Source organism: Charadrius vociferus, unplaced genomic scaffold (assembly GCF_000708025.1).
Source record: "Charadrius vociferus isolate BGI_N301 unplaced genomic scaffold, ASM70802v2 scaffold147, whole genome shotgun sequence".
Lineage (NCBI taxonomy): Eukaryota > Metazoa > Chordata > Aves > Charadriiformes > Charadriidae > Charadrius > Charadrius vociferus.
The window spans coordinates 5,238,030-5,245,928 of NW_009649570.1; positions in this window are offsets into that span (position 1 = coordinate 5,238,030).

Sequence of the window (7,899 nt, forward strand, 5' to 3'; positions counted from 1 at the left end):
CTCTCAGAAAAGCAAAACATGTCAAATTTCAGTCAGGATCCACAGCTCTCCAGAAAAAGGAAAAAAGCCACTGCTCTACAGTAATAGAGAAGAGAGCTGAGTCTGTGTAATCAGGGCTCATATCACATATTACTATGTATGCTAAACCTACTGTTTATATTATAGATGCACCAAGAGCCTGTAGTTCTGGCCACTGCACATTTGGAGGCATATGGGTTTAGATTTTAAGCAGTTGTAGAACAAAGTTAATCTCGCTCTGGAGCTAAAAAAATGAATATAAGCAAGATTCTTTCATATCAGAAATCCTTCACATGTTTGTTATTACATGAACCCTCCAGAATATTTTCTAGCAGAAATACTTGGCACAGTAAAAAAGTTCCAATGTGTTTGTTCAGTTAAAAAAAAAAAAAAATCAAGTTAAGATCGCAAGGCTAGTGATGCAGTCATATCCCTGAATATAACCCGAGACTCAGACAAACCAGTAGTGGGAGGACCATATATACTTAGCGACTAGGTTGTCAGCGTGAAAACCTCAAGTGGGTTGTAAGTGTAGGGTTGGCTGTCTTTGGTTTTTTTATATTTGCTGATTCAGCTCTGACGATCAAGGGATGTTGTTGTTCAATTTGACTAAGCAGACTAAATCAACTGATTTCATATTTATTTCAGTTTTGTTTGCCTTATTGCAATCCATTTGGCTGATAACTAGGCCTGGCAAGAAGCACCGGCATTTTCTTTAATGATCATCCTCTCCAAATATGATCTTGCTTGTTTTCAACACCCTCGAAACCAGACACGCACAAAACCAGACATACACGAAAAAGACCCCAACTATGTCCATTAACAGTTAAAAATCCTCCGTGTTCCATGCAAAGCCAGCACTAAGGGCACTTGGTTCACAGGAGGGGCTTGTATGCTAGTGTGACGAAACACTTCACACCATGTTTTCTTTCAAGCCTGGCTGTATGCCACATGTTGACCTTGCCCACAGTTATTGGTCACTATTCATCAGAAATGGCTCCTCTTCCTTTTTCCCTTCCTTCAGAAAACCTTGCCCTTAAGTGGTTTTGGTGCCATTTTGAGAGGGCCAGTTCAAGAAAATAAGGACCAGCATTTTTTTTTTTTTTTAAAGGTCTAATGCTATTTTGAAAGTTCATAAACAGTCAGAAGAGACATCACTTTTCTAACATATGTTCCTAACCATAAGTGGTGGGAATTTCAAAGCACACTCAGCATTGGTCTTTTTTCTTTTCCCACTGAATCAATAGTCAGACTTCTATTGACCCTAACGGGAATTGAATTTTGTAAATACCGTGAAAGCCTCACTCAAAATAGAGCAATTTATGAGTTAGATGAAACCAGCAGAGTCTCCTGGATTTCAGTATTAAAAGGGACACAGGACGCTTCCTCTTGCTTCTCTTCCCTGATTTATTACCAGCATTGCCTGAGCTTCTCAGATAGTGGCCACCTCTGCAAAGCAAACAGATCTAGTCAGGGGCTACACAAGTCAGACTGCCTGCCTGAGCTCTGCTGCTTTCCAAAGGCTCTCTCACCTTCCTACACAGTATGAAAAAATAATAATAATAATAATAAGGCACTGTTGTGATAGAGACAAAATGCTTGTTCAAATAGTTCTGCTAATTTCACAAAGATGCATGATAATGTTTCACATATGGCTCTGTGCCTTTTAATAACAGAAATTGAACACACATTTCAAGACACAAGTTTTGTTGATATGCTGCTGATAGCCCAGAGTAACTGTTTGCCTTGTGGTTTTAATTATTCTAAAGACAGCCCAGGGATCATTTACCCAGAGCTAATGGGTTTATGGGCTCTTTAAGAAGCATGATAAGCCCACAGATGTGGCAGTGAATGGCATGGGGGTCAGAGCTACCATGGGGGCCTATACTCTGGAGGATGAGAAGGTGGTAGGGAAGGGTTTATGCTACAGCCTTGGGCGTCTTAATTATCACATGGCCGTTAGGATAGTTTTGCGCTGTGTAAACAGCCCTGTTTTCTCTGAAGGGGACTCCGATCTTGAGACCACAGTCCACAGCCCCAAAAGCTGGTTCCTGGCTTCACAGCAGCATACCCAAGGCTAGGGCTGGAACACCCATGCCAGAGAGCTGTCCCTGAGGGTCAATCTCCCTGTTCCCCCTCAAAGGGCTTGGAACTTATCCACAGCTGTCACCCCGACCTGCGCTAGCCAGTCTCCGATACAGCCAAAATGTATCGGGAGGCGGTAGTTGTTCTGCTGTCCCCATGCAAATGCCTACCTTGCCAACACGTCACACCAGCCCTGGGCTTGTTTGAGCTAGAATGGAAGCAGGGCAGCTGGAAAAGGACAGGCTACAATTAGTTACACCAGCTAAAATGACAACACTTTGGCTGTGAAAATAGGTTTTGGTTGCCATTAAGTCCTGTGCCAGGAACTAGACCAAGATGGTGACAATGCTATGGCATCAACTGCATTAGCGGGTGTGGGGAAAAGGACCTGTAGCTCACGTGTTTGTGAGCAGAGAACATGCCAGAGCCTCTCTAGAGCAAGGGGGGGCCACCCCTCCCATGGCTGCATATTCCCAGTTACAGTGCTTTCATCTGGATGGCAAATTTGGAGGGTTTTAAACTACATCAGGATATTTTAGGCCCAACTCTCACTTGACACTGATGTAGTACAAAGTCACTGGCACTATTCCTGGATCACACCAGTAGAAGGTGGGTAGAAATCTGGCCCCTTCTATACAGGCTGTGTTACACAATGTTAAGCATAACTTCTTTTAGAACACTACCTGTTAATCATTCTAGACAAAGACTCATATTTTAGGGATTAAACATAACCAACTTATTGTATAAACCCTGGAAATCACTTGAAGGCAGATGATGATTTTTTCCAGAACACGAGAAGTACAGGCAGAAAACTCAGGAAGCCCTAGGAGGTAGAAGCCAACAGGATCTTAGGTTTCGGTTAACAACAGATTTAAAGTTCCTGAAAACGTAACAACAGGTTGATTGCCCCTGCACCGGCAAAAAGTAGAAGGCCAGCAGCTTCACAGACACCAACGCAACCACCCCTCCTGTCAGGGGCAGAAGGAGTACCAGGCCTCCCAGCTGCAAAGAAATCTTTGCAGTTGATTTGTACCTTAAGAAAGAGATCAGGCCTGCCACATTACAAGTTCCTCCTTCTTTGCAAGAGACCCTATCAATTTTGCAGAGGTTTTCAGCCCATTATCACATTACAGGTAGACAGTTGTCATAAAGCATTAGATCTAAGCGAGGCTGACAGCATAACTGCAGGCTAGCTCCAGGCTTGGCAGTCTGTGCAGCACCTGCAGGCACAGGACCAGCGCGTGCTCCATCAAGAGCCAGGCTGGCGTAATCTGCTGTGAATCACTTTGAATTGCTGCCCTTAATTGACAGTGCACTCAAGACCTGGCCTGCTACGTAGACAAAAGCCTCAAACTACTACACACTCCTGCCAGGAACCTGCTTGCCCTCAGATGATCAACGGCTCGAGACCCACCTTATTCTTTACTAGAGTAAGAGCTCTGTATTTTGCTCTGCTCCTTCGTCACTGCAGGCTCACTATCATCACGAGAATAAGCAAGAACAATGTTTCTCCTGGGAATTGTTGAGGGGACAGGGACCAGGGCTGGAAGGGGGCAGAGGGAAGGGAATGGGGCAGTCAAAACGCAACTACCCTGTGGAAAGGAAGAAGGCACACACACTTCAGATAGGGTCACAAAAGCCTGGAGAAGTGCTCAACCAGTATCAAAGTGCTCTGGGACAGCAACTAACTCCCACAAGGCTCTTGGGATGAGATGGCAACTGCTTCTCTCTCTGGGGATATCAGCATCCTGATGCATCATCCAGGTTTCACAGCATCTTTTCTTATAGAGTACATGGGGGAAAATACATCCAGACAACATAGACAGCAGAGGACAGAAGTCATGATTGTCATCCTTGCACTCCACCATGAGCCTAATCCTGTTCCTTCCAAGCCAGCAGGCATTTTCTACAGATTTAAATAGGCAGGTGCCAAAACTTCCTTGGCTAGGTGAGGAGGATTCCTTTTTTACTACTGCTGTTTCAACTCACCTCCTAAGCAAGCTTTCACCTCCTTATGTCCCAAGCTAAGCTGTAAGCTGGGCACCTCCTTTGGCTTCCAGGTTTGTTGTTCTCCTTGATGTCAGAAGTTTAATGGACTTTTAGACCCAAATTCTTATTTATGCTGTGTGGGAAGCATCAAGAAACTGAAACTGAAAGTACTCAAATACCTAGTGCTGCCAATAGAGGATGTAGAGAGGCCAGAAAACAAAGAGGATTCAGGCCTTAGAGGCCTCTTTGCCATCTCAGTTTTTTAATTAAAGTTCCAAAAACGTTTGCTGAAAAGATTAGAGGGCAACATTGAAACTATGCTGGGGGTGAGGGCGTTCTGGTTGTTGAGCCAAGTCCCCTCTCTGTCACAGATGCAGTTGTTTTCTTCCTGGTGAGAAGCCAGCTGAAAGAAAAGCCATAAAGCGATTACATGGCTGAAGGAGCAGTTTCCATGACCAGGCAAACCCTTCTCCTTATTCTTTTAAAGTCTGCAGCGCCCAGACTACAGTACCTGACCAGACCAACAGCAGCTTGGTCAGAGCCACAGGATCTACCTAGGGCTGCGTCCTGCACTGGCTCTGCCTCCCTCAGCATCCCCAGGGACCAGCCCAACCTCTTCAGCATTTATTTAGCCCCGCACGTTCATTTCAAGGGCCGATTTGTAAGAGGGACCACCAGCAACAAATGTCAGATCTGGTTTAGGACTTGGTTTGAAGGCATTTAGATAGAAGAATAATTGCACGGGGATGTGGTTTACTCTGGAGAAATAAAGGCTGTGTTTAAATGTCTGAAATTCCTGGTGACTCTAATAATTGCAACCTCTGCCTCAATAAAATGCACAAATAATGTTATTGAAACATTTCCAATCAAAAGGTATTATTTTTGGTTTAAAACAGATGCAGTAGTCAGTATTTAAAAGGAAGACGTCTGGGCGGGTTTACCTCTATTTCAAGGGAAAACTGCTGGAACATTGGTTTAGTCTCCTTTTCTGTTTTTATAGATTTCTTACAGTTCCTCTGTTGCTTTTTCTAACCACACGGAGAGTAGCTCTACAATCATGCACTGAAGAGGTTTTATTACGTTAAGGTGTGCTTAAGAGCTTGACCTGGTATGCCACCACATCCCTAGAGAAGCACTATCTCTGCAGTAGCTGAGCATCCTCAGTTGCATACTGAGTCAGCCCAATAGGCACCAGCATCGCTCCAGGCATGGCTGTTGTACCAGTCTAGTAGACACCAAATGAATTTAGGAACTTAAGAGCCCCCTTCCAATTTTTACTTGGAGGATCACAGGGCTACATGCCAATGGCTCATAGGTTCAAGACTATATTTTCAGTGGTATCTTGATACTTCAAGATGCAGCCAGGCACCTAACTAGTAAGTCTCAGAAGGTATAAACTGGTAAAGTGCCCACCTGCAGCTTTAAGTGCTTAAGTATCAAGTGCCTGCATCTCTTCTGAAAAGAGAGCTCAGGATCCTCAGCACTCTTGGAATTTTGCCTTGAGCTCTCTGCTGACCTGCATTGCTCACATGAGCAAAGTCAGATGCATCTCAGAAGCTGGCAGAAATTGGGCCAGTGTTTCATGATTCATGTGCCTATAGGATTAGCTATAATTAGTGTCTTCAAGTAAGACAATAACTGTATCATGCTAGTGCACTCCATGGATGCATTATCAGCACATATGGAAGACATTTATTACTATAAATATTCGGGCACTGGATAGTTATCCAAAAATATAAAATCAGGTTAATCATTCTATCCTATAATCCCTGGCAAGAGATTTGAACTCAGGTTTTTCTGGCTCAGCTTAAGGTTTTACATATATGATCAGTTGTGCCAGCTGGCAGCACTAAAAATCTTCGGCTGAAGTAGTTCTCCAGCAGCCAAATCTATCTGCACAGTAACATTAGAGATCTTAGCTTTTTGCAAGCCATATACCACCTAAAGATATCTTGCTGTTGCACAGAGCTATGAAAGTTTATGTAGGACAGGTAGAAGAATTACTTTTCTTTTCAGAGTTAATTGTTAACATCTCTCAGGGAAATAAACAACTGAGGCTATTGTCTTATTTCCAAAGGTTGCCCTGGGGCAAATGAAATACTAATTTCATTTGCCACATAATACAAGGGCAGTTATACTGTCCCCACATGCGTATGTGTAAAATTGTTTCCAAAAATAAGCTGGAAGAAGAAATCTCCAAAGAATGCATAGCTACCCATCTGAGAAAAGGCATGGACTCACCACCATCACCTTACACACTTGCTCAGGAAGCCACCCAGGCTGCTACTCTTCCTTACCCTGGCTACTTCCAGGGTGGGTGAACCCACCAGCATGCTCCTCATCTGCAGTTATTCCTGCTCCTCCATCAGAAGGCTCTAGGTAGATCACCCTCCCCTGCTTGCTGTGCCAGGTCAGCACATACCTACAAACCGCAGAGCTCCTTGCCCCAGAGACCACCGTCCTCACACAACACACTCCTCCAGAGTTCTTCACCACCTACTAATTAAAAGAGAGCCCTCTTAATCCCTGGCAGCAAGGCAGTGGGCTGAGCTAGCCAAGCCCCCTCATAAGCACACCTTGAGGCATTTAAACAAGTGGCCCATCCACATGCTCACCTGGGTCAGGTCCCAGAGCTGAGCAAACCCCTCTCTGGGCTGGTAGGTGTCACTCTAAAACACCTCCACCTCACAGTTCAAGCAATGTGCCTCTCCCTGCACACCTTACCACTGTGTTTTGGGCAGCAGGGACAAAATAAGCATGGCAGTACGTTGCAAGTTCCTCGGCTCCGTCTGGAAGGCTGGATCACCAGCTGGATGTTGCAGTGGGTGGTATATTTGTTTACATGGCCATATATGCAGTATATACCTCATTCCACCCCATTTGCAAGACAATAAGCTCTATTTATCCATAGAACCTTAACTAACATTGCAGCAGAAAAAAAAAAGAAACAATTTGCAGAGGGTGAGTGCCTGTTAATCATAAGCTAAAGGGGAAAGGAAAAATTTTAAGCGAGATATAAAGGGAGGAAGTGACTCAGTGGGTGGGAGGGAGGGGACAAGCGTTCCAGACAGATGGGACATGAATAACTTTTCCATCTCCCTCTCTCTCTTCTCTCCCAAGTCTTGCAGGAACTGCTGTGTTGAAATAGTCAGTCATTAACTATTTGATGAGGTTTTAAAATCTGAACTGAATTCTCTGAATGTAACCAACTATTATTACAGGGTCTGCATCACAGCAATGCAAGTGTTGGAGCCCTTTGGCAAGCCATAGCGGTGAAGGCAGGACTGAGCACTCTGTAGGAAAAGCCACTAAATGGCGTCAGCTGCTTAGCTCTGCATAGCCCTGGTAATGCTGAAGGAATCAGAGCAGTAGTGATTAGTGAGTTTGCAGACCAACTGTGACCAAGCAACAGGGCATCCATCCGCGCAGCCGGCAAAAAAAGCTGATGTTCAGGCTCTGCTGGTGTTGCTCAGCCTGTGGGAGAACCAGGCCTCAGTACACACTGGGCGAAGGTCACGCGGGAGGAAATGACTGCGGTCCTCCAAAAACACTCTCGCTTTGGCTGTCCTCGTGCAGCGCAGTCCCTGGGGCAGGTTCTTCCACTGAACAGCATCCACCTTTTCAGAGGGCTGGGGCACAGGCAAAAATGCCCTTTGGTGCCAGTTCAAGGGCAGGATTCAGACCGCGAGTGCTAATAAGTTTCCCTACTGCCCACGGGGAACCTCTCCTGCTCAGTCCACCTTATGTGACACAAACAGGCTCTGAGAAAACCTGAATGAAGCATTTCCCTTCCCGGATGCCAAAGGC